Genomic DNA, 26,959 nt, shown 5'->3' with positions numbered 1-26,959 from the left:
TATGACTCTAAACAGGTGACTTCCTCCTCTGAGCCAGTTTCCTCATCTGGGAAACAGGGACAATACTATTTGTACCACCTATCTCACCAGGTTTGTCAAACTAGGGGAATGGGAGTTATTACCACCATTCCCAAAATACTAAACTTCTCTCTGCTTTATCCTGCAGGCTGTCCGAGCCAAAAGAGGGTTCTCTGACTTACTGAAAAATGTCATGAAGAAAATTGTAAATAAGGCTGTGGAAGCAGGTGTTAAAGCAGTTCTCAAAAAGAACACCGTGTCAACTTCTAAGAATAAGCAATAGGCAGTACTGGGTCTGATGTTACAAAGACCTGAATCCAAATATGACTTCAGACTCTTACTACCTGTGCAATCCTGGTCAAGTCACTTCCCTCAGTTTATCTCACTTTCCTCAAATGTGAAATAGACAGAACATGAGCACCTACCTCCCAGGATTGTTGTGATGATCCAATGAGATAACGTTGGTGCTGGATAAATGCTCATAGCCTTTCTTCCCTTTACATGCAAATAAAGACTTTATCTTGGAACCCAGCCTGGGTTTTTTGCTTCTTTTCATTTGCTCTTAGAAAACATAGTAATTTATTTTCTTTGTCCTTTCTGAAGGAGCTACACATGATCTCACTTGATCCTTGCCATAAATTCAGAGGAGGAAAAGAAAGATGGTGAGGGCAGGAGAGACTGAGCTAAATGAGGATTAGCTGAGAGAACTGAGGGTTTTAGTTGAAGAAGGAAAAGCATGCTGGGAATGGGATCCCTGTCTTCAGTGATCTGAAGGATGGTCATGAGGGATTAGACTTGCTGTCCTTGACTCCCTGTGTCAATGGGGAGAAGTTATAGAGAGGAGGATCTAGGAAAGATGAAAAGAAAAACCTTCTAGAAATTAGATGTACCTCAAAGGAGCATTGGTTGCCTTATAGGTAAGGAGTTCCCATCAAGGAAAGTCTACAAATGGAGGTTAGATGCCTGCTTGGCAGCAAAACTGTAAAGGAGGAAGGGTATGGATTAAACTAAATAATCTATGAGCTCCTGTGCAAGTAGACAGAGCAGGGATGATTGTCCCATTTTATAGGTGAAGCAGGCAAGTCCTTGAGAACTTTTCATAAGCATTTGGCTTTAGCAAAGGAGATGAGGACTTTCCATTGTACTATAAGTATTATACTCTATAGGATATAGCATATAGAACATAAGTATTATAAGTATTATACTCCAAGGATGGAGGTGAGTGGCAAAAGGGTAGAGCCTACAACCCAGATGAACTTTTCCAAAATTCACATATAAATAACTTTGAAATAACACCTCAAATCAAATTCTGGAGAAGCAGACTCAGCAAAAGGTCAGGATGAGATATTTTTCTAGCCTAAGACAATGTAAGTGTTCAACAGCAGAAGTCTGTGACACCAGAATAGGAGCCTGTGCACACCCAGCAGCAACACCAGCTACCATCCTTGGAAGTGTCTGTGACACCATCAGCAGCTTCAGGAACTCTCAGTTCAGAGAAGGTAAGGGAATTGGATAACTGATCAGGAAGAGATTATAGGACCCTGTGCTAGCACTGAATTCAACTGGTTCTGATAGGCAACTACATGGCCCATGCCCAGTTCTTTGTTACAGTTCAAGGAGAGAGAGGAATGCCAACACTTGCAACTGTGAGGGAGCAGGGGACTTTCCTGGGTAATGACCAGAGTGTAGGCAGGAGAATAGTCTCCATATCTCTCTCCAGATCACACCACCTTGGATTCACCCAGAACTGGAACCTGAATAGAAAATTTGACATTCAAATACAAGACTCAAAAGAAACATTAAAAAGGTAAATATAAAAGAGAAAATTGTAAGGTACTCAATAAGATTAAAACTGCCTGGCTTCCTACACAGAAAGATGGCATATGCAATGCCCAAGAACTTTATATTGTTAGGAGACTTAGAAGGAGTTTATATAGACAGGTGGTACAGTAGATAGAGTACCTACCCTGGAATCAGGGAGACTCATCTTTCTGAGTTGAAATTTGGCCTATCTGTGTGACCCTGGGCAAGCCATTTAATCCTGTTTGTCTCAGTTTCCTCATCTGTAAAATGAGCTTGAGAAGAAAATGGAAAACCACTCAAGTATCTTCCTAAGAAAATCTTACATGGATCACAAAGAGTCGGATACAACTGAAAGGACTAAACAACCACAATACAGACAGAGAATATTAATGGGAGACAATTATGTTGGGATGAACTCCACTAAAAAGAGTGAGAAAAAGGGAGACCCTGGGAGAAAGAAGAAGGTAAAGAAAGAATGGGGGAAGTTATTTCACATATAAGAAGTGGGCAAGGAAGAGCTTTTACAGTAGTAGGGGAAGGGAGTGGAGTGGCAGCCAACAAGGCAAGGGGAGAGGAATACACCAAGGAGGGAAAGGCAGAGGAAGAAGAGGGAAAAGTATCTCAGGCCATTGTGGTGAACAGTTAGAAGTATATACAAACAGATGAAGGTTGGAGAGGGGAGTGGAGGGCACTTGAAATTTACTCTTTTCTGAAATGATCAAAGGAAGGAAACACATACACACACTAAGCAGGGAATAGAAATACTCTTCATTCAACTAAGAAACAAGAGGAAAAGGGAATACAGGAAAGGGGAATTATGAGGAGGGTATTTGAATAAAGGGATTAGTTTTAGGAAAAACAGCAGAAGTAGGAAACAAAAGGAAAAGTACAGGAAAATAAGATGGAGGGAAATATATTATAACTAATCATAACTTGATATTTGAATGGGATGAACTTGCCTTTAAAGAGGATAGTAAAATGAATTAACATATACTGTTTATAAGAAACACCTTTGAAACAAAGATATATACAAAATTACAATTAGGAGCAGGAATAAAGTCTGTTATACTTCAACTGAAGTAAAAAAGAATTCAATGGTGGGAGTAATAATCATCATCTTAAATAAAATAGCCACAAAATGAGACAATTTTTAAAAAATACACAGAGAAACTACATTTTACTGAAAGGTAAAATAGACAACAAATTAAGATCAGTAATGAATAGAAGTCCATCAAGTGGCATAGCTTCAAAATACTTAAACGAAAAGTAAAATGAGTTGCAAAGACTAATAGTAAAATTACAAGAGAGGGGGACCTCTACTTCATCTCAGGCCTAGATAATTTCAGCAAAAAGAAGATTGAAATAGAATTTAAGAACCTAACGAGAATTTCAGAAAAGTTATATATGATAGAACTCTGCACATTATGGAATAGAAATAAAAAGGAGGTTACCTGTTTCTCAACTATATGTGACATCTTTTCAAAAACTGATCATGTGATTAAAGCATAAAAAACTCACACAGGAGAAGAAATATTAAATCTACCTTTTACATTCCATAGTGCAATAAAAATTACATTCAGTAAAGAACCACTGACAATGTGATTCAAAAGTAGAGACTGAATATCTCAATCCTACATGTGAATCAGTTAAAAAAGGAAGTTATAGAAATAATCAATAATTTCGTCAAAGATAATTACAACAATGAAAAAACATGCAAAAATTTGGGGGATGCAGCCAAAACATTCCTGAAGAGAAAATGTATGTCTCTAGGCAGCTCCATCAATAGAAGAAAAAAGCCAGATTAATGAATTGAACATGTCACAAAAAACAGCTACTGCAAAAGAATGAATGAAAAAATGAAATTGAAGAACATAATAGAAATCCAGATAATCAAAGAATAAAATAAATAACAAATATAATAAATAATAAACAATAAAATTGAAAGCAAAACAGGCATTGAATCAATAAAGTAAATTAGGAAAAGATTTTTTAAAAAATAATAAAAAAGATAAACTATTAGCTAATTTGACTTGGAAGGCAGTTGGGTGGCAGAGTGGATGGATGGCCAGGCCAAGAATCAGGATGATTCATCTTCCTGAATTAAAATCTGGTCTCAGACACTTATTACCTGAGTGACCCTGGGCAAGTCAATTTCCTCTGTTTGCCTCAGTTTCCTCATGCTTAAAATCAGCTGGACAAGCAAATGGCAAACCACTCTATCATCTCTGACAAGAAAACCCTAAATGGGGTCATAAAGAGTCAAACACAAATGAAACAACTGAAAAACAACAAAACTTGATTAAAAAAATAAAGACGCAATTACCAGTATTAAGAATGACAAATATGAATTCACAAACAATGTAGAATAAAATAAATTGTTAGGGACTATTTTCCTCAATTGTATGTCAATAAAACTGAAAAACTAAATGAAATAGATGACTATTTTTATCAAAATAAAAATTATGGATTTGTCCCAATTTGAGGAAAAATAACTGAATCAACCCAAAATAATAATAGCAGATTTGGTCAAGACTTTCTAGAAAGCAGTCTGGAATTAGACCCCAAAAGTATTCAAATGTGCATACCCTTTGATCCAGAGGCACCACAACTAGATCTACACCGTTCCAAAGAAAGCAAAGGGAAAAGGACAAATACCCACAAACGCAAAAATATTTATAGCACCTCTTTTTTAAAAAATGTAATGCTTCATTATTTCCCAATTAGATGTAAAAATAGTTTTAACCTTGGTCTTTCAAAATTTTGAGTTCCAAGCTCTCTCCCTCCTTTGCTCCCTTCCCCAATCCTTGAGAAAACAAACAATTTGATATAGATGACACACGTACAGTCTTGCAAAACATACTTCTATTGGTCTGGTTGCAAAACAAAACAGATAAAAAAACAAGAAAAAATAAAGGTTTAAAAAGCGTGCTTCAAGGGGCAGACTCCATCAGTTCCTTCTGTGAAAGTGGACGGCATTTTTTATCATCAGTTCTTCAGAATTGTCTTGGATTTTTATATTGCCATACATAACTAAGTCTTTCACAGCTGCCCATCACACAGTATTGGTATTACTATATACAATATTCTCCTAGGTCTGCTCATTTCACTTTGTAGAGTTATACTTTGTCCATGTAAGGTCTTCCAGATTTTTCTGAGAGGATCTTGCTCATCATTTCTGATAACACAATAGTATCCCATCACAATCATGTACCACAACTTATTCAATGATTCCCCAGTTGATGGGCACTCCCTCCAATTGCGATTCTTTGCCACCACAAAATGAGTAGGGCAGGTCTTCTTAAACAGACAAAGAATTGAAAACTGAGAGGGTGCTGATCAATTGAACAATGACTTGAACAATTTTGGAATGTAAATGTGATGGAATATTATTGTGCTGTAAGAAGGGGATAGTTTCAGAGAAACCTGAAAAGATTTCTATGAACTGATATAGAGTGAAGCAAGCAGAACCAGGAGAACATTGACAATAGCAATAATACTGTAAAGATAATCCAGACTTGAAAGTGTTAGGAACTCTGATCAGCACAATGATCAATCATGATTCTAGACTATTAGTGATACCACAGGCACCCACCTCCTGATAGAGAGGTGATAGACTCAGAGTGCAGATATTTATCTATCTAAGTGTATATGTGGGTAGATATATATGTACATGTATATATACATGGACATGACAATAGTAAGAATTTGTTTTCCTGAACTATACATGTTTGCAAAGGGGAATTTGTTTTCTTGCTTTTTCCAGTGGGAACTGAGGGGAGAAAGAAAGAGGGAAAGATGGAACTTCATCAAAACAAAATGAAATTTCATTTACAAATGCAATTTTTAAAGGGTTGAAAAGGGAAAAGAAAAAAAGGAAAACAAAGGATGCGGAGACTCATCTAAGGGGCTACCAAATATCCCTTTTCCCCTCACCTGGCAGGAAGGGGGTCACACTCAAGAGACTACACAGTAAGCAATTCATTTCAAGCTGGAGGAGGGGGACATCCCATGCTAATTTCATGACAGAAATGGCTCAGTTTTGTTTCAGTTTCAGGGGAGTCAAGTCCACAATTTCCTCAAACCATCACTACTGCCTGTGAGCCAAATGCACTTCTAGGGAATCTCAGGTTATCCAGGCATCTACAACAGACAACAAAAGTCACAAGCAAATCCCAAATTTGAGGGAGAGGTTTCCTTCCAACCTCAGAATTCCATTCATATCATATAGGTTGACTAAGGTCAGGAATCCCAAAGTCCAGTAGAGAAAGCATTAAGCACAAGATAGGAATCAACAGGGAGAAAGTAAAGAAAGCCAGCTTTCTGGAGGGGAAATTCAGTGAAGGTGGACAGTCAAGGAGGATGGAAACAAGGCAGTTTCATTAGGACTTGATGGAGGGAAGAATGTCAAAACTAGAAAAAATCTGGTGGATTTCATAGGGTTCTTATCTGTATCAGGCAGGAGCAGGTCTTGCAGGGAAGGAGAGAGACAGCTGGTCTTAAAGATTGGTGTTGATTTCTTGGAGTAGGTGGAGCTTGTAGGAAATCAGCAGCAAGCTGATAATCCAACTCCCCTCTGGCACAAATGGGGCTTTAGACTGTAACTGCTTGTCTTCCTCTGATAGGATCACTCAGGAGAAAATGAGCATCCCTCAGGCTTTCTCATTCTCATTCTGGACAAGGAGGCTACTGAAGATCTTCCATGCTTCCATGAGTCCAGGAGACAAAACACAAGAGTGCTTTGCCCGCCTTAATATATTTGATCTCTGTGATGACTTCAATGATTCCATTTCCTTAAGGACTCTACGTACCTTTTGACATGCCCTTTGTTATTGATTCAGAAGTAGCAGGAGATGCTCTACAGGGCACAAACACACAGACATACGCAATTACATCCTTCTCTAATATTCCAATAAATAGTTGAGGATTGGTGATATAATGGTGATGAGGGGTGGAAGTGGGGAGGAGAGGGGGGTGAGACCCCTCCACAAAGACTGGAGTATAGGGACAGGTTGCCTGGAATGAATTCGTGGACTGAAGCATTTTTGAGGTCAAGGTTAATATTTATTACACTTTTCAGAGAAAAAGAGTCCTTAGGGAACCAGCAGCCTTAGAGGGGTACAGGTAAAGGTTATATAGGATATTCCATAGTAAAACATATGCCAAATATACTAATTAGGTGATTCAGGAGAGGATTAGAGAGTGGTTAAGGAGTGATTAGTTCTCAAAAGAACATGAACTTTTGGTTTCTACTATGCACCTATTTTATCCAGAGTTCACTGGGAAAGAGCCCAAGATGGGGATACATGGAGGTGTGGTTTTAGGCTTGAACCATCACTAAGTCAACTAATGGTCAGGACTGACTAAGGAATGCCAGGTTACTCTCATCAATGTCTTGTTAGGCAAGATAAATGTAAGGAAGTACATGCATGTCTAAGTTGAGGATACATATGATTGATCAGTGAGTAACAAATGTCATTATGAGCCAGTTCAGCCAGTACACAGCTGGTTCAAACTAGTAAGTTCTATAGGTGCAGCTGGCTGCTATAGCAGGATGGGGGATAACAATTGGTGCTAGAGGAGCCTGTGTCCTCGGGCTGATGAGAAACTACCTGAGAGATTAGGGAGAAATGTGATTTTTAAAGAGAAATGTGATTTTAGAATTGGGGTCCAAGTACATGCACTCAAGTGCCCCATCATTCCCCCCTTAAACAGACCAGACCCAAAATCTTTTGGGGTAAAAAACAAAGGTCTCAGCTTCTAACTGCTTCATATTGAGAGAGGGTGTAGACTGTCTCTGCCTCACAAGGTCCTGCCATTCGAGGGGTTTGGTCTGTAACCAGTACGATTCTGGGCTCAGATGGTCATGAGTAATGTTCTTGAACAGTGGATGGTACCCAACCTGAGCTGTCATCTGCAAGTGGAGGGTACCGAACCTAGAAGATGCAAATCTGGCAAAGAGATTAAACAAACAAGGACCAAAGAGGAGTAGGGAGAAAATGACTAGAAGTGGGGTCAGTTGTGAGAATACTGCCAAATTTCCTCACACCTTCAACATCCTTAGTGGCTATTCAGAGACAGGAGGGGCTTGAACGGCCTCATTTGTCCCAAACCTTCTTATCTGCCTTTCATATTTTCGATCAAACCTTTATTTTTCCAAATCTTTTGAACCCGTTTTTAAAACTACTTCACTTTCCTTTACATTTCTATCATAGACAAAATAGTTCACAGATTGTTACGCTTCACTAGCTTAACTGTACTGCCTTAAAGCAAAGTGAGTGCTAACTTGAGCCTCACCACTGAATAAATAGACATCCTTGTTTCGCAAACTTGTGAATCCTCTAATTATATTCATTCTGGAAAAGAAACTTTAGAAATTAAGTCTCTTAGCTATGGTAAGTTCAAACACTAATTTTAGCTCTTGTTTAAGCCATGGAATGACTACAAATTCAGATCAAAGCAGCAAGATCTCTTCTGCTTTATAGATCATTACATTAATTTAGCAATATATTATCTTGTAAATGAAAATTTAGTAGGCCTTACAAGAAAGATTTTTAAAAAACATTTTGTCTGAAAATATTTCCCTTTCTTTTAAAACAGTTTAAAATTTATACCAATGTTAAGTGTCACTAAGCTTTTATAAAGAAAATTAGTAGAAGACTTCAAAAATGATAGCTCTTTTTTCACCTTAAAGAAAAAAATAAATCTTTCAAATTGAAATTCATTAAAATTAGTATAAAAATGTCCTTAAAGTAATATGAATTCCCAAAGTATTATAACAAATTAAATTCTTAGTTATTGCAGAATTACTAGATACCACAAAATGTTTTAGTCAAAAAGGTGTTGTAATGGAATTTCACATTGGTAACAGTAAGAGACTGATCACAGAAAAATACTACCGCTTTTTAAATCGTATTAAATAATAGGAACATCTTATGGTGAATCTTAAGTAGTTTACATACATTTCTTCACATATTCTAATTCTAGATAAAAATAATACTTGACTTATCAGTTAGATTACGCAAAATGAATCACGTTTGCTAACTACTTGTTCTGATCACAGAAATTTGCTATAGAAGGAAAAAAGCAAGTACCTGTGACATATAAAATATGACAGGATAAAACATCCTTGACTGAATTCAGATAAGAGTGAAATTCTCCAATCATGCAATATCTGTTTCATAGCCAGACTCAGGAATAGTCAGGTGGGAAACAATACTTTTTACAGTAATACAAAGGGGAAATTGGGCCAAGAGGACCCCATTCTAGATTGAGACTAGAATTGTCCCCTCGGCCTTTTCTTTCCAGATGGAAACTTCAACCTGTCTGAGGCAAAATTTGTCTTCTTGACTCCAGGCCCAGGGCTTAATCTGCTTCACTACCTACCTTAAATTTACAAATAGACTTTTTAAAGGGTTGATAAGGGAAAAAAGAAAAAGAAAACAAAGGATATGGAGACACACCAAAAAGGCTACCAAATATCCCTTTAACCTGCCAGGGAGAGATTCACACTCAAGAGACTACACAGTAAGTAATTTACTTCAAACTGGAGTGTTATCCCCATGCTAATTTCTTGACAGAAATGGCTCAGTTTTGTTTCAGTTTCAGGGAGTCAAGTCCACAATTTCCTCAAACCATCACTACTGCCTGTGAGCCAAATACACCTCTAGGGAATCTCAGGTTAGCCAGGCATCTACAACAGACAACAAAAGTAACAAACAAATCCCAAATTTGAGGGAGAGAATTTCCTTCCAACCTCAGAACCTCATTCATATCATTAATTGTCTTCATATAGGTTGATTAAGTTCAGGAATCCCAAAGTCCAGTAGAGAAAGCGTTAAGCACAACAAGATAGGAATCAACAGGGAGAAAGTAAAGAAAGCCAGCTCTCTTGAGGGGAAATCCAGTGAAGGTGGACAGTCAAAGAGAATGGAAACAAGGCAGTTTCATTGGGACTTGATGGAAGGAGGAATGTCAAAACTAGAAAAAATCTGATGAATTTCATAGGGTTCTTATCTGTATCAGGCAGGAGCAGGTCTTGCAGGGAGGGAGAGAGACAGCTGATCTTAAAGATTGGTGTTGATTTCTTGGAGTAGGTGGAACTTGTAGGAAATCAGCAGCAAGCTGATAATCCAACTCCCCTCTGGCACAAAATGGGGCTTTAGACTGTAACTGCTTGTCTTCCTCTGATAGGATCACTCAGGAGATAATGAGCATCCCTCAGGCTCCCTCATTCTTAGTAGGGGCTGGACAAAGAGGCTACTGAAGATCTTCCATGCTTCCATGAGTCCAGGAGACAAAACACAAGACTGCTTTGAATGTCTCAATATATTTGTTCTCTATGGTGACTTCATTGATTCCATGTCCTTCAGGAGTCTGTGTGCCTTTTGACATGCCCTTTGTTATTGATTCAGAAGTATCAGGAGATGCTCTACAGGGCACAAACACACGGACACACACAATCACATACTTCTCTGTTCTAATAAGTAGTTGAGGGTTGGTGAAATAGTGGGAGTAACAATCTTAGTGTGGAAGACATGGCGTAAAAATCGGGACATGGAGAAGAGTAGGGACACATTGTGGTTGTCAGTGGCACTCTTGGAGGCCCTGCAGTCTTACCCAGGGTTTGCAAAAGGTCAATTCAGTTGCCTAGCTCTAATTGGCACACACAGGTAATTCAGGTGGTACTACAATTTGTCAGGTGTTTCTATAACAAGGACTATATTAGTGTCACCAAACTACTCTCCTATGCCACTTGCATTTAAAAACAATGACAGCTCTCACTTCTCCTGCCCTTCCCTCAGTCCATAGTTCTAGCAATAAGGATACATCAAGTCTCCAAGATGCCACCTTCCTCACACTGTCTGTGGGGTCTCTCTAATCCTGAAATCAAAGTTATGTAATGGGGAAATCTCTCACACAGTCAGTAAAGGGAATCATGGGACCAGAGTTCTTGATGGCAGAGAAAATCTTAGGGGATTGTCTCTGAGAGACTGTGATCACACATTGTAAGTCTTCTTTAAAATAATATTTTCTTTTCCCCCCAACTACTTGTAAAGATGATTTGCAACATTCATTTTTTTACATTTTTGACTTCCAAGTTTTTTCTCTCTCCATTACCTCCAGTGTCACATCTCCAACAGTTTATTAGACATCTCAAATTGGATGTCAGCTAGACATCTTAAATGAAGCATATCCACAACTGAATTCGTTATTTTTCCCCAAAACCCTCCTATCTTCTCAACATCCCTGTTATTGTCAAGGTCACCACCATTGTCCCAGTCGCCCAGGCTTAGAACTGAGGCTTCATGCACTCTCTCATCCCCCTTATCCAATCTATTGACAAATCTTGTCACTTTTGCCTTTCTTACATAACTTTCCAAAAGAATCTAATGAAAGCTGTACATATCCTCCAAGACAGAGTAGGAAGCTGGAAACTTTGAGAATTATCTCATCTCTGGACCTAAAACTACCAAATTAGTTGTCCCAGTCATACGGAAAGGAGAGAAACTGGGGGACTAATCAGGCACCTGGAGCCTCCAACCCTCCCTCTTCTAGGAGGTTGACTGGAAGACACCATATCCCCTGCTCCGCCACCACCCACTATCCGCATAGTCCTGATCACTTAAGTCCTAGGTCACTTTCTACTTTCAACCTTCTCTCTAATTACTCACTCAAACTTCCATCAGAGTGGACTACTTTCTGTCTCAGCCCAGAAACTATGCCATGAATACTATGGATGAATCAAGAAGACTGCCTGTGACAGGTGTGAAATCTTGAGCAAATGATCTAAGCTCTCTGAGCCTGGTTTTCTTCAATCAATCAATCAACAGCTATTGATGGTGTCTACTATGTGTCAGGCCTTGGGCTGGGCACTGGTGATCCACCTTCAAAGAATGAAACTCCAAATGAGCTTCCATTCCAATGGGAAGAGATACAAATAACTATATGAATATATGCAGCGTAAGCACAGGAGGAAGAACTACAAATATGTACAAAATAGTTAAATACGAAGCAGTTTGGAAAAGAGAGCACTATAGACCTGGAGCCAATAAGACTCAATTAAAAATCTGGTCTCAGATACTTACTAGCTGTGAGACCCTGAGCAAGTTGCTTAACCTCTGCCAGCCTCAGTTTCCTCATCTATAAAATGAGGAAAATAATAGTGCCTTCTTCATAGGGTTGTTATGACAGTAAGATGACATAATATTTAAGAAGTTTTTGGCAAATCTTCAAGCACAGTAAAATGCTGTTATAAATGCTAATTTCATTATGAAAGATCTCATACCTTAAGAAGTAGAGTGGTCTGGTAGAAAAGCAGGAGGATTTGGAATCAGAAGACTACCACAATTTTTCTGTTTAGATAAGTAAACTGAGGCACAGGAAGGATCAATGATTTGCCCAAGGTTATATAACTACTAACTTACAGCATCTGAATTAGAACCCAGGTCCTTCCTCTCTGACTCCAAATCCCTGCTGTCTTCTCAAGGTATGAAGCCTTTCCCAAATCACACTGCTAATGCACCTTCTCCCCAAACCAAAACTTGTATTTGTACACCTCACTTTATACAAATGTTGTTTTCTGATGTAAATACTTCTATGTTCAGCCACTGAGAGCAGAGATGTTTTTAAGTTCAGAGATGCTTTCCATTCCTCTGTCAATCTTTCTACTCAGTGTGGGGAGAAAAGGAAGAAAACAATGTCAAATCCAGGCTCTGCATCTTATTACCTGTTCAACCTTGGGCAAGTCATTCACCCTCTATGGCTCTCATTGGTCTCCAGTGTAAAAAGGAGTTGGTTTGGATGACTTGGAAGGTTCCTTCCCCATTTAAATGGAAGATTATCTATGGATCTATAACAGAAGTCCAATGCAGCCAACATCAGTGCTAGGGAAACCATATTAAAGTATAAATGGTAAACACTTAAAAAAATAAATACCAATATACTGCAACATAGTTAATATTATTATATGTTTTTCTAACTCAATATGCGGTAGGCAGAGATTGTTACCAGGCCATAGTAATCTGTTTCTTACTTGGGGCTGACACCAATGATCTAGCAAATGAAAGCAAACAGTATAGTGATACAATGGGAAAACCACTGGGCTTGAAGGACTTGGATTTTAAACCTGTTTCTACTATTTCCTACCAATGTATTCTTGAGCAAGTCTCTTGGCCTCTCCAAGTCTCAGCTTATTCATCTGCAAAAAGAATGAGTGGTGGACTTAATGACCTGTGAGGTCTATTTCAGATTTAAATCTATGATCCTATAATCCAACTCTTCTGCCAACATAATTATATCTCATTCTAGGAGATAGGAATCTGCTCCTGTGAATTGTTGACAGCCTCAAGCATCTTGAATGCCTCCTTGAAGTGGCTTAGAGGGAAACAAGTGGCATTGGTTAATCTCTGTGAGTGGCCCAAGTCCATTCCCCAGGTCAAAATTTCTAGGGATATAAATAAGGTCCTAGTGAAAGGAAGGTTATTGACCAAAGAAGCAAAATGGCAGACTTCAGGATTGTGCTTCCTCTGCTTCTTCTGGGGCTGATTGAGGTTAAAGCTGCTAATAACCATGAACTGACTTATGTCAATGACCTGACAAGTGCAGTCACCTATTTCAGTGAGGAGACTAACGAGACAAATTCCTTTGGGGTAACTGCAGCTGAGCCCCAGTCTCACAAGGTGAGTACTTGGGAGGAACAAGAAGGGGAACAGGAACTAGGAACTGGGCTCTGACAGAGAGATCACAGGTCTAGAGACAGAGGGGACCTGAAAGGGATTCTTGTAGGTGAGGGTGGTCTATGGATAGGTTTCGGGGAGGCTGTGAACTTGAATGAAAAAAATATTTATGTTCACTGAGGTTTGATTTCCTTTGTAATTCCATGTAGCTTATGTTATGCATTTAAAAATACTATTCTCAGGAGTCCAGAGGCTTCACTGGACAGTCAAAGGGGTCTGTGAGACACAACTCTTGCTCTAGTCCGATCTCCTTTATGTTACAGACAAGGAAACTGAGGCACAGAAAGCTCAAATGATACTTTGGGTCACTCAGATAAGTGTCACGGGTGGGATGTAAACCCCAGGTCCTCAGATTCCAAAGTCACTGACCAATTCACTGAACTAAAATGGATGAGAAAGTGAAAGGAGACAGAATCCCTGACCTGGGAATAGGAAAAAACTTACTTTTTTCAATAGTGTCTCTCTGTTGAAATGAAACCTTGCATTTACCTGCGTCCTAATCCAGCCCCTTAGAGATGGGGCAATGGCTGGGATCGCGACCCCTGTTTTACAGATGGGATAAGTAAAGTACTCAGTGATCATGCAGGTAGTAAAGAAGAGATCCAACATCTGAACCCAGGTCTCCTGACTAGAAATTTGGTGACTCAGAGGGTAGAGCTAGAAGCAACCTCAGAGATCTTCTAATCTGAGGCTTTCCTCTTACAGACGAGAAAGCTGAGGCCAAGACTGTGGATATTCAGAGGTTATGGGGAAGTCCCAAGATTTACTCTTCCCTCAGGGCATAGTGATCTTTCTCCTACATAGCAGCTGCCTGGTGGATACCACTTAATTCCATGATTATCCATCTCAGGATGGGAAAGTAGCAAATCATAGAAAGTGGAAGGTGGTTATGGGCCCTTCTCCAGTGGCCTCTATTAGCATACTTCCCAATGGCACATTCTAGTCCCTACTCCAGTAATGACTGGTAATATGATTTGGGGCAGATACTTCGGACTTTTTAAGATATGTTCCCTTCAGTTACTACCCAGGAAGTTCAAACCAAGAAACGTTTACTCAGCACCATGAGTTAGGCGCCATGCTAAGTGCTGGTAGAGATTACAGACAGTTCTCACTTCCCTAAGGGGCTCATTCTGTCTACAACCTGCCCCCTCCCCTGGGTAGTTTGGAGGGGCCTTCATCCCATACAGGGCTCTACGCTCCCACAGCCTCAGAGCCTTGGGCCTGGCAGAAAGGTGGGCTTCAGTGTCTGGTGATCCCCACCCCAACCCCACAACCTCAGCCTGAGCAGCTTCAATGCCTGGATTAGAGGACCTGTGCCTGGAGGATGCCACCCCACTGCCAACCTCAGCCACAGCTGGACCCAAATTTACAGAAAACAGGAACTCTTAGTGTTATACCCTCCTTCCATTTGTAGACAAGGATATGAAAATACAGAAAAGAGTAAGTGAGGAAAAACTGGGTGGTAAAGTTGCCCACCTCTGGAAATCTTCAAGCAGAGGCAGACTGACCACTGGTCAGGGAGGTTGCAGAAGACACTTCTCTTTAGTTTGGCTTAAATCACCTCTGAGGACACTTCTAAATCTGTTTCTGTGACTTGTTGAAGGTCTTAAACATATGAAGAGACAGAGCAGACATTAGAACCTCGGTCCCATAGTACACATTTTAGTGAGCTTCTCAATAGAGCAGATTGAGTACCTACCCCCTCCCTACTACACAGTAGTGAGAGTTAAAGAGGAACTTGGAGAGAGGCGACAAATGCCTTGAATTGTTCTCCTGATATCTAGACTACCACATCCAGAGAGTCCGACCATCTGAATTTCACTGTGAAAGAGACCGACGGCCAGACGACAGAATAGCACAGATGCCTGCAAAACAAGTGGAGTAAGAGCCACATGTCTCCTCCATCCTTTCAAGCCCCCTGTCTGCTTCCCCTGCTCTCCCTCTAAACTCACATCTTTGCCTCTCTCTCCCTCTCCATCCCTCCCCATTTCCCCATCCCTTCTTCCCCCCTCACTCACCCTCCTCCAGTCCTCTTCTCTCTCTCTCTCTCTCTCTCTCGCTCTCTCTCTGTCTCTCTGTCTCTCTGTCTCTCTCTCTCTCTGTCTGTCTGTCTCTCTCTCTCTCTCTCTCTCTCTCTCTCTCTCTCTCTCTCTCTCTCTCTCTCTCTCTCTCTCTCTCTCTCTTCCTCCCTCCCCATCTCTCTCTGCAAAAGGAGAAATATTGTCAGGGAATAATCACAGCCATCAATTGGGAAGAAGCAAATGTGAGGGTCAGATGGGTGGCTGTGGCAAGTGATCCCTGATACTATTACTTGCCCTAGAGCATCAAGCAGAGCAGCCAATTAAGGAAGGGGCAATTGGGAAAATGCTCACACCAGCAGCTGTAATAACCAATTAACAAGTGTGGTTTGGTGGCAAGAACGTTAGATTTATAGCCCAAAGACATGGGTTTGATTCCCACCTCTGCCACAGATTTCCTGGATCACTTTGGGCAAGTCATTTAACTTTTTCTAAGCCCTCAGTTTCCTCCTCTGTCAAATGAGGACCAAATAATTTCTTGCACCAAATCTCAGGAATATGTAGCCAGGATATAGGAAGGGTTGAAAGAATGCTACAGATGAAATACATAGCAGTCCAAAGAAGGAAAACAGAGGTGTGGGCTGGGAAGTTTAGGGGAGAAGAAACATTTGAACTGTCTTGAAGTATAGAGTACAACCTAATACCACAAACATTTGTTAAAGAATGGAGTACAAGACAGTAGAGTTAGAAAATCTTGATTAGACAGAGTCGCTGCTCTCATGGAGTTTACACTTTGGAAGGGGAACAAAACCACAAGATGATAGAAGGGCTTGAGAAAGGGCCAAAAGAGAGTCCCTAAAATAGCTTTTTGTGGTGGCAAAGAATCAGTATTGAGGGGATGCCCATCAATTGAGGAATGGCTGAACAAGTGATAGCATATGAACGTAATGCAATACTACTGTGCTATAAGAATGATGAGCAAGACAGTTTCAGAAAAACCTGGGAAGATTTCTACGAACTGATGAAAAGTGAAATGAGCAGTGTTAGGAGATCATTGTACATGCTAACAGCAATATAATAAGAAGATCAACAGTGAATGACTTAGCTCTTCCGGGAAGTACAGTTATCCAAAACAGCTCTGAAGGATTTGGAATGGAAAATGCTATCCATTTCCAGAGAAAGAACTGAGGGAGTCTGAATGCGGATCAAACATATCTTCTTACTTTATTTTTCTCGGCTATGTTTTTTCATTTTGGGGGTTGGATTTTTTTTTTTTTGCTCTATCTTCTTTTGCTTTGTGGCTAATATAGAAATAAGTTTTGCATGGCTTTGCATTCATAATCAGTATCAAAGTACTTATTGTCTCAAGGAGGGGGTAGAAAAGGGAGGCAGGGAGAGAATTTGGAGTTCAAAGTCTTAAAAAACAAGTGCTTAAAAAAACTTACATATAATTGAGAAAGATGATATGACAGAGACAGAGAGCCAACTATTCTAGGAATGGAAGAATCCTTAGAGGTTCCAGTACTGAAAATTCCAACTACAAGTTCACCAAAGAGTAATTTCCACAGAAGGACAATGGAAACCTTGGTCTGGGAGTCAAAAGACTTGGGTTCAAGTCCTACTTTAGATGCTTATTAGCTCTGTGACTCTAAACAGGTGACTTACTCCTCCACGCCAGTTTGCTCATCTGGGAAAAAGGGACATTAGTATTATTACTTACCTAACTAGGTTTGTAAAACTAGGGAAATGGGAATTATTATCATTATTCCCAAAATACTAAACTTCTCTCTGCTTTATCCTGCAGGCTGTCCGAGCCAAAAGAGGGATCCCTGAATTACTGGAAAATGTCATGATGGCAATTGTAAATGAAGCTATTAAAAAGGGTGTTTCTGCAATTCTTAAAAAGAACAATGAGAATTGTTCTCTACTTCTGAGAATAACCAATAGACGGTACTGCGCCTGATGTTACGAAAACCCGAATTCCAATATGTCCTCAGACACTTACTAACTGTGCAGTCCTGGACAAGTCACTTAAGTGAGATACACAGGTATCTCACTGCTCTCAAATGTGAAATAGAGAGAATATCGGCACCTACCTCGTAGGGTTGTTGTGACAATTCAATGAGAAAACACTGGTGCTGGATAAATGCTCATAGCCTTTCTTGCATTCATAAGCAAATAAAGACTTCATTTTGGAACCCAGCCTGGGTTTTCTGCCTCTTTTCATTCGTCCTTTGAAAATAGAGTAACTTGATTTCTTTGTCCTTTCTGAAGTAGCTTCACATGATCTCACTTGATCCTGGCCATTAGTTCAGAGCAGGATAAGCAGGATGGTGAGGGCAGGAGAGACTAAGGCAAATGAGAACTAGCTGAAAGAATGGAGAATTTTAGTCTGAAGAGGAAAAAGCATGCAGGGAATGGGATCCCTGTCTTCAGTGATCTGAAGGGTGGTCATGAGAGATTAGACTTGCTGTCCTTGACTCTCCATGTCAATTTGGAGAAGTTATAGAAAGGAGGATCTGGGCTAGATGGAAAGAAAAACCTTCTAGAAATAATTACTACCTCAAAGCAGCATTGGTTGTCTTATAGATAAGGAGTTCCCACCAAGGAATGTCTTCAAATGGAGGATAGATACCTGCTTGTCAACAATGCTGTAAAGGGGGGAGGGTGTAGATTGAACCAAATAACCTATGAGATCCTGTGCACTTAGGCAGAGCAGGGATGATTGTCCCATTTTACAGATGAAACAGGCAAGTGCTTGAGAACTTTTTATAAGCAATTTGCTTTAACACAGGAGATGATGACTGTCCATAGTACTATACTCTATAGCATATAGTACATAAGTATTACAAGTATTATACTCTAAGAAGGAAGGTGGGTGGCAAGATAGTAGAGCAGAGGCAACAACCCAGATGAACACTCCCAAAATTCCCATAAAAGCAATTTTAAAATAAAACCTCAAATCAATTCTGGAGTGCAGACTCAACAAAAGGTCAAGGTGAGACATTTTTCTAGCCTCAGACAACTTAGGAGTTTGGCAGGAGACGTGCATGATGCCAGAGTAGGGGCCTGTTCAGAGTACATGAAACTGCAACACCAGCTATCGGCCTTGGAAGTGTCTGTGACACCTGCAGCTTCAGGAACTTTCAGCCCAGAGAAGGTGAGGGGATTGGATAACTGATCAGAAAGTGATTACAAGACACAGTGCTGGCACTGGGTCCAACTGGTTCTGATTGGGAACTGTATAGCTCATGCCCAGTTCTGGGTCACAGTTCCAGGACAGAGAGGAATGCCAGCACTTGCCACTCTAGGGGAGCTGGAGACTTTCTTGGGTAAAGACTAGAGTGTAAGCCAGGAGAACTATCTCCATGCATCTCCCCAGATGACCCCACCTTGGATTCACCCAAAACTGGAAGATGAATAAAAAAGTTGACAATCAAATACAAGACTCAAAAGAAGCATTTAAAAAGGTAAATGTAAAAGAGAAAATCACAAGGGATTCAATAAGATTAAACTGTTTGGCTTTATACATGGGAAGTTGTTGTTGTGTTGTTTGGTTGTGTTTGTCCTTTCTCAAAGAGGACCATGACATGAAGATGATGACATGACTTGCAATTGACTTTGATTTTAGAGAGGGAGGGCTGTGCAAGGTCACCAGGCTCACTTTCTCCTCCAGAGCCATATGGGTCCAGTGGCCTGATATTCATCAGGACAACTAGAGATGGCCCACGATGCTATGTGAGACCCTGACCCTTTCAGGCTAAGGTCTTAACACATTCTCCCTTGGAGTGAGATACACCCATTCAATGAATAGACTTCTTTAAGTAGTTACTGAAGGGCTGGCTCCTTTAATCAAAAAAATATATATATCAAACTAGGAGAGGAAGATCCTCAGGATTTCTGGGTAAAAGAGAAAAAATTACTACTTAATAATTACATTCACTATGTGCTAGTTGGATGGGGACTTGTTCTCCAGTCTAAGAGCTCCCGAGTGAATTGGGTTTAAGGCTTGATCATTGAAATGTAGCCAGTAAACCCAGAGGAAAAAAGTTAGCTTTTGGCCATGCAATGTACCTTCCTCTGGGTAGAACACCAGAGGACAGGAACAGAGAGGAGGGAAGGAGAGGGGAGGGGAGGGGAGGGGAGGGGAGGGGAGGGGAGGGAAGAGGAACATTGACCATTGTGTTTGACCATTCTTGAAGACAATCATGACATGAAGATGATGACATGACTGGCAGTTGACTTTGATTTGAGTGAGGGAGGGCTGTGCAAGGTCACCAATCTCACTTTCCTCTCCTGACTCTACATGGGAAGATGATACATGGAATGCCTAAGAAGTTTTTATTATTATGGCAGTAAGAAGGAGTTTATATAGACAGCTGGGTGGTGCAGTAGATAACATTTTCTGTATGAGGGAGACTCATGTTTCTGAGTTCAACTTGGGCCTAGCTATGTGACTCTGCTTGTCTCAGTTTTCTCATCTGTAAAATGAGCTTGAAAAGGAAATGGAAAGCCTCTCAAGTATCTTTGCCAAGAAAACCCGACATGGGGTCACAAAGAGACAGACACAACTGAAATGAATAAACAACCACAATATAGACAGAGAATATTAGTGGGAGTCAATTATGTTGGGATGAACTCAAAAAAAAATTGAAAGAATGAGAAAGAGGGAGGCCCTAGGAGAAAGGGAAAAGTAGAGGAAGAATGGGGGAAATGATTTCACACATAAGAAGTGGGCAAAAAAGAGCTTTTACAGTACAGGGGAAAGGAGGGGGGTGGCAGGCAACAAGGCAAGGGAAGATGAATACACCAAGCGGGGAATGGCAGAGGAAGAACAGGGGAAAATATATCATGTAATTATAGTGAACAGTCAGAAATATATACAAACAGAGGAAGGTTTGGGGGGCGTGGATGACACTTGAACTTTACTCTTTTCTGAACTGATCAAAGGAAGGAAACACATACACACACAAACTAACCAAAGAAACAGGAGTGAAAGAAAATAAAGGCAAAGGAACTTATGAGGAAAGTATTCAAAGAAAGGGATTAGTTTCAGGAAAAACAGCAGATTTGGGAAACAGAAAAGAAAAAGTCTAAGTAATCAGTAATTATAACTTGAAATTTGAATGGGATGAACTTGTCTTTAAAAAGGAAGAGGACAAGAGAATGGGTCAACAGAATCTCACCATATATGGTTCATAAGAAACACCTTTGAAACAAAGATGCAAACAAAATTAGAAGAAAGGGCTGGAGCAAAGTCTATTATACTTCAGTCAAAGTCAAAAAAAAGGTAGAAATGGTAATCATCATCTTTAAATAAAACAACAGCAAAAAGAGACTTAATTTTTAAAAATACACAGAGAAACTATTTTACTAAAAGGTACAACAGCCAATAAATTAATATCAGAAGTAAATATATTTACGCCAAATGGCATAGCATCAAAATACTTGAAGGAAAAGTTCAACGAGTTGTAGAGAATAATGGTAATACTATAATACAGGGGACCTGGACACCTCTCAGGCCTAGAAAATTTCACTAAAAATGAAATTTAAAAAGAAGTCAAGAATCTGAACAAATTTTAGAAAGATCAGATAAGATAGAACTCTGGACATCATGGAACAGAAATACAAAGGAGGGGATCTATTTCTCAACTCTATATGAAATAATCTTTACAAAAATGAACCCTATGACTAATGCATAAAAAACTCACAAACAAATGCAGGAGAAGAAATATTAAATCTATCTTGTACAACGAACAATTCAATAAAACTGAATTTAATAAAGACCCATTGACACTGTGATTAAAAATTAATTGGAGACTGAATAACTCAATCTTACATGGAGATCATTTAAAAAAATAAATCATGGGAATAATCAATAATTTCATCAAGTATTATGGCAACAAGAAGACAACATGTAAAAATTTGGGGGATGCAGTCAAAACACTGCTGAGGAGAAAATTTATGTCTCTAGGCAGTTTCATCGATGAAAGAAAAAAGGAAGATTAACATGTAACTGAAAAAACAGCTACTGCAAAACGAATGAAAAAATGAAATTAAAGAACATAACAGAAATCCTGATAATCAAAGAAGATATTAGTAAAACTGAAAGCAAAACTCCATTGAATCAATAAAAAAATTAGGAAGTGGTTAAAAAAACAATAAAAAAATATCTACTATGAACTAACTTGATTTGGAAGGCAGCTAGGTGGCAGAGCGAATAGAAAGCCAGACCTGCACTCAGGATGACTTATCTTCCTGATTAAAATCTGGTCTCAGATACTTATTAGCTGAGTGACCCTGGGCAAATCACTTTGCCTCAGTTTCCTCAGGTGTCAAATGAGCTGGAGAAGAAAATGGCAAACCACTCCATTATCTTGGCCAAGAAAACCTCAAATGGGGTTATAGAGATTCAGACACAACTGAAACAACTGAAAAACAACAAAAGTTGATTAGAAAAATAAAGAAGACATAATGACCAATATTAAGAATGAAAAAGATGAATTCACAAACAATGAAGAATAAAATAAATTGGTATCCACTATTTTCATCAAATATATGTCAATAAAACTGATAAACTAAATGAAGTAGATGACTAACTATTAAAATAAAAAATATGGATTTGGCCCAATTTGAGGAAAACTGACTAAGCCCAAAATAGTAACAGTGGTTTGCTTTTATACAGCATTTTAAGATTTTGAAAGCACTTTACAAATATTATTTCATCTCTATGATGATTTCAATGATTCTACTTCCTTAGGAAGTCTATGGGACGTTTGATGTTCCCTGCATTAATAATTCAGAAGTATCAGGATATGCTCCACAGGGCACAAACACACAGACATCACAATCATATCCTTCTTGATTCTTCCAATAAATACCGGAGGGTTGGTAATACAGTGGGAGTAACAATCTTAGTGGGGCAGAGTTGGTAAGAATAGGGGCATGGACAACATTAAGGATACAGTGGCATTGCTGGGGGCCCTGTAGTCCTACCCGGGATTTGCAGAAGGTCAATTCAGTTGTCTAGCTCTAATTAGCACACAGAGGTAATTCTGGTGGTAGTACAATTTGTGGGGTGTTTCTATAGCAAGGACTATATTGGTGTGGGCAAACTCTATCCTATGCCACCTGCAATTTAAAACAACTACAACTCTCACTTCTGCTCACCTTCCCTCACTCCGTAGCTCTAGCAGTAAGGACAAGTCAAGTCTCCAAGATGTCACCTCCCTCACATTGTCTATGGGGCCTCTCTGACTCTGAAATAAGAGTTGTGTTATGGGGGAATCTCTTACACAGCCTCTAAAGGGAGCCAGGGTGCCAGAGGAGTTCACGGCAGAAAAAGTGGTAGAGGACTTTCTCTGAAAGACTGTGACCACAAATTGTAAATCTTTTTTAAAAATACTTTCTTTTCTCCCCAAGTACATGTTAAAACAATTTGCAACATTCATTTTTTTCCATTTTTGAGTACCAAATTTTCTCTCTCTCCCTTACCTTCAGTGTCACATCTCCAAGAGTTTATTAGACATCTCAAATTGAATGTCAGGAAGACATCTTAAATGCAGCATATCCAAAGCTGAAATCATTTTCTTTCCCCAAAAACCCTCCTATCTTCACAACATTCCTGTTATTGTCAAGGGCACCATCATTCTCCCAGTCACCCAGGCTTATAACCTAGACATCATTCACTGTCTCTCATCCCCTTTATCCAATATGTTGACAGATCTTGTCATTTCTGCCTTTCTTGCATCTCTTTCCAGAAGAATCGAATGAGATCTGCACATATCCCCCAGGACAAAGTAGGAAGCTGGGACTTTTCAGAACTGGCACATCTGTAGACATAAGGGTAACACATGAGTTGCCCCAGTCATATTGAAATGAGAAAACTGGAGGACCCACCAAACACCTGGAGCCTCCATCCCTTCCCTTTTCTAGGAGGTTGACTGGCAGAAGAAGGATGCAGGCTTCCCAGGACCCTGCCCCTAGACACCATACTCCCTGCACCACCACCACCACTCACTGTCATCAAAAACCTGGTCACTTAAGCACTAGATCTGCTTCTATTTTTCAGCCTTCTCTCTAACTACTCTTCTAAACTTCCATCAAAACGGACTAATTTTTGCCTCAGCCCAAAACCTATGCCCTAAATACTATGGATGAATCAAGAAGACTGCCTCTGACAGGTGTGAGACCTTGGGCAAGTGATCTAACCCCTCTGACCCTGGTTTCCTTCAATCAACAAATACTTATAGTGTCTTCTATGTGTCAGGTACTGGGCTGGGCACTGGTGATCTAACTTTGAAGAATGAAACTCAAAATGAGCTTCCATTCTAATGGGAAAGGCCACAAATAAGTACATTAATACATACAGCATAAGCACAAGAGGAAAAACTAACAATATGTACAAAATAGTTAAATACAAAGTCGTTTGGGAATGAGAGCACTATAGACCTGGAGCCAGTAAGAGTCGATTTCAAATCCAGCCTCAGATACTTACTAGCTGTGTGACTCTGGGCAAGTTACTTAATCTCTGATTGCCTGAGTTTCCTCATCTATAAAGTGAGGATAATAACGGCATCTGTTTCATGGGGTTATTATGACAATCAGATGACATAATATTTGAGAAGTGTTTGGCAAATCTTAAAGAACTATAAAATGCTATCTTTTATAAATGCTAACTTCATTGTGAAAGGTCTCATACCTTAAGAAATGGAGTTGTCTGGTAGAAAAGCAGACTGGATTTGGAGTCAGTAAGGTCCTAGTGAAAGGAGGAAGATTGCCAGACAATTTTTCTGTTTAGAGAAGAAAACTGAGATCCAGAGAGGACCAATGATTTGCCCAAGGTTATGCAACTACTAAGTTACAAAGACTGAATTAGAACTCAAGTCCTTCCTCTCTGACTGTAAATCCCTGCTGTCTTCTCAAAGTATGAAGCTTTTCCCAATTCCTTGACTGTTAATGCACCTTCTCCCCAAACCCAAACTGATATTTGTACACCTTACATTGTACATATGTTATTTATTTCTCACTAGATTTATGATGCAAATATTTCCACGTTCAGTCATTGGAGCAGAGATGGTTTCAAGTCCAGAGATTCTTTCCATTCCCCTATCAACCTTTCTATGGGGTCAAGGACCAACACAGTCAGCATTGAGACTGTACTCCCATCTGAAACTTCGGAAGGGAATAAGAACTGGTTGCAAGCCCAAAGAGCATTCCTGGAAAAGCTGAAGGAGAATTTTTAAAACCAAATTAAAGAAATAAAAGAAAAACTGTCCAATAATTTTAAAAATATGAAAAAAGAAACCACAGAAGAATTTAAAAGGAAAATTGGACAAATGAAAAAAGAAGTACAAAACCTAACTGGAGAAAATAACTCCCTAAAAGGAACAGTTGGACAGATGGAAAAGGAGATGCAAAAGTTAACTGAAGAAAACAATTTGATAACAATTAGATTCGGACAAGTAGAAGCCAATGACTCTATAAGACATCAAGAATCAGTTAAACGGAATCTAAAGAATGAAAAGATAGAAGAAAATGTAAAGTATCAGGTTGGAAAAACAACTGACCTGGAAAATAGATCCAGGAGAGAAAAATTTAAGGATTATTGGTCTATCAGAAAGCCATGATGAAAAAAATATCTTGGGCAATATCTTCCAAGAAATCATCAAGGAAAACAGCCCAGAAGTCCTAGATGCAGAGGGTAAATAGTCATCAAAAGAATCCACCATTCACCTCCTGAAAGGGATCCTAAACTAAAAACACTAAGGAATATCATTGCCAAATTCCAGAACTATCAAAGAAAGGAGAAAATGCTTCAGGTAGCCAGAAATAAACCATTCAAATATCAAGAAGCTACAGTCAGGATCACATAGGACCTTGCAGCTTCTACATTAAAAGATCGAAAAAATTGGAATATGATATTCCATAAGGCAAAGGATCTAGGACTACAACCAAGGATCAATTACCCAGCAAAGTTAAGCATAATATTTCAAGCAAGGAGATGGACATTCAGTGAAATAAAGGCTTTCCAGACTTTCCTAATAAAGAGGCCAGAGCTCAATAGAAAATTCGATCATCAAACATAAGTCTCAAGAAAGGCATGAAAAGGTAAACAGGAGGAAAAAGATTTGCTATTCAATATGAACAAACTCTTTACATCCCTATAAGGGAAGATGATACTTAATAATCTTGAGAATTGTATATTTATCAAGATATATAAAAGGGATATAGAGAGAGCAGGTATAAAGTAAATGATGTGATGATAAAAATGTGATTTAAGGGTGCAAAGGGATTGTAACAGGAGATGTGAAAAGGAAGGGGCAGAAAATTGTAAATTACATCACAGAAAGAGGCACAAAAAATATATTATAGTAGAGGGAAAGAAGGGAAGAAGATGAGCATTGTTTGAGATTTACTCTCATCTGATTGGATTCAAGGAGGGAACAACAAACTTAGTTAAGTATAGAAATCTAACTAGCTCTATAGACAGTAGGAGAGGAAGGGGGAAAGAAAAGGAAGGGAAGACTAAAAGGGAGAGAAGAAGTAGTAAGGGAAAAGGAGAGTAAAAGGGGGGCTGAAAGAAGGAAGGGAAGACTGAGGGAGGTGGTGGGTCAAAAATTAAAACTCTATTGTGGAGGGGAAGGGAGAAGGGAGAACTAAAAGCACAAATGGGGGGAAGAGGAGGGAGGGAAAGACACAGATAGTAATCATAACTTTGAATGTGAATGAGATGAAGTCTTCCATAAAGTGGAGATGGATAGTAAAATGGATTAAAAACCATAATCCAACAATATGTTGTTTACAAGAAACATATTTGAAATGGGGGGATACACACAGGGTAAAGGTAAAAGGTTGGAGCAGAATATATTGTGCTTCATCTGATGTACAAAAAGCAGAGGTGGCAATCCTAATCTCAGACAAAATAAAAGAAGAAATAGGTCTAATCAAAGGAGATAAGGAAGGAAACTATATCCTGCTAAAAGGCACAATAGACAATGAAGCAATATCATTAGTAAACATATATGCTCCAAGTAGTATAGTATCCAAATTCTTAGAGGAAAAGTTAAGTGAGTTACAGGGAGAAATAGACAGCAAAACTATACTATGGGGGCACCTCAACCTCCCCCTCTCTGAACTGATAAATCTAACCTCAAAATAAGCAAGAAAGAAGTTAAGGAGGTGAATAAAAGTCTGGATACGGTAAATATTATAGATCCCTGGAAGAAAACTGAATGGGGATAGAAAAGAATATAGCTTTTTCTCAGCGGTACATGACACATATACAAAAATAGACCATGTACTAGGGCATAAAAGCCTCAGAATCTAGTGCAGAAAGGCAGAGATAGTCAATCCATCCTTCTCAGATCATAATGCAATAAAAAT

This window comes from Notamacropus eugenii, chromosome 1 (genome assembly GCF_028372415.1).
Source record: "Notamacropus eugenii isolate mMacEug1 chromosome 1, mMacEug1.pri_v2, whole genome shotgun sequence".
In the NCBI taxonomy this organism is placed as follows: Eukaryota; Metazoa; Chordata; class Mammalia; order Diprotodontia; family Macropodidae; genus Notamacropus; species Notamacropus eugenii.
Note: the sequence above shows the minus strand (reverse complement) of the source record.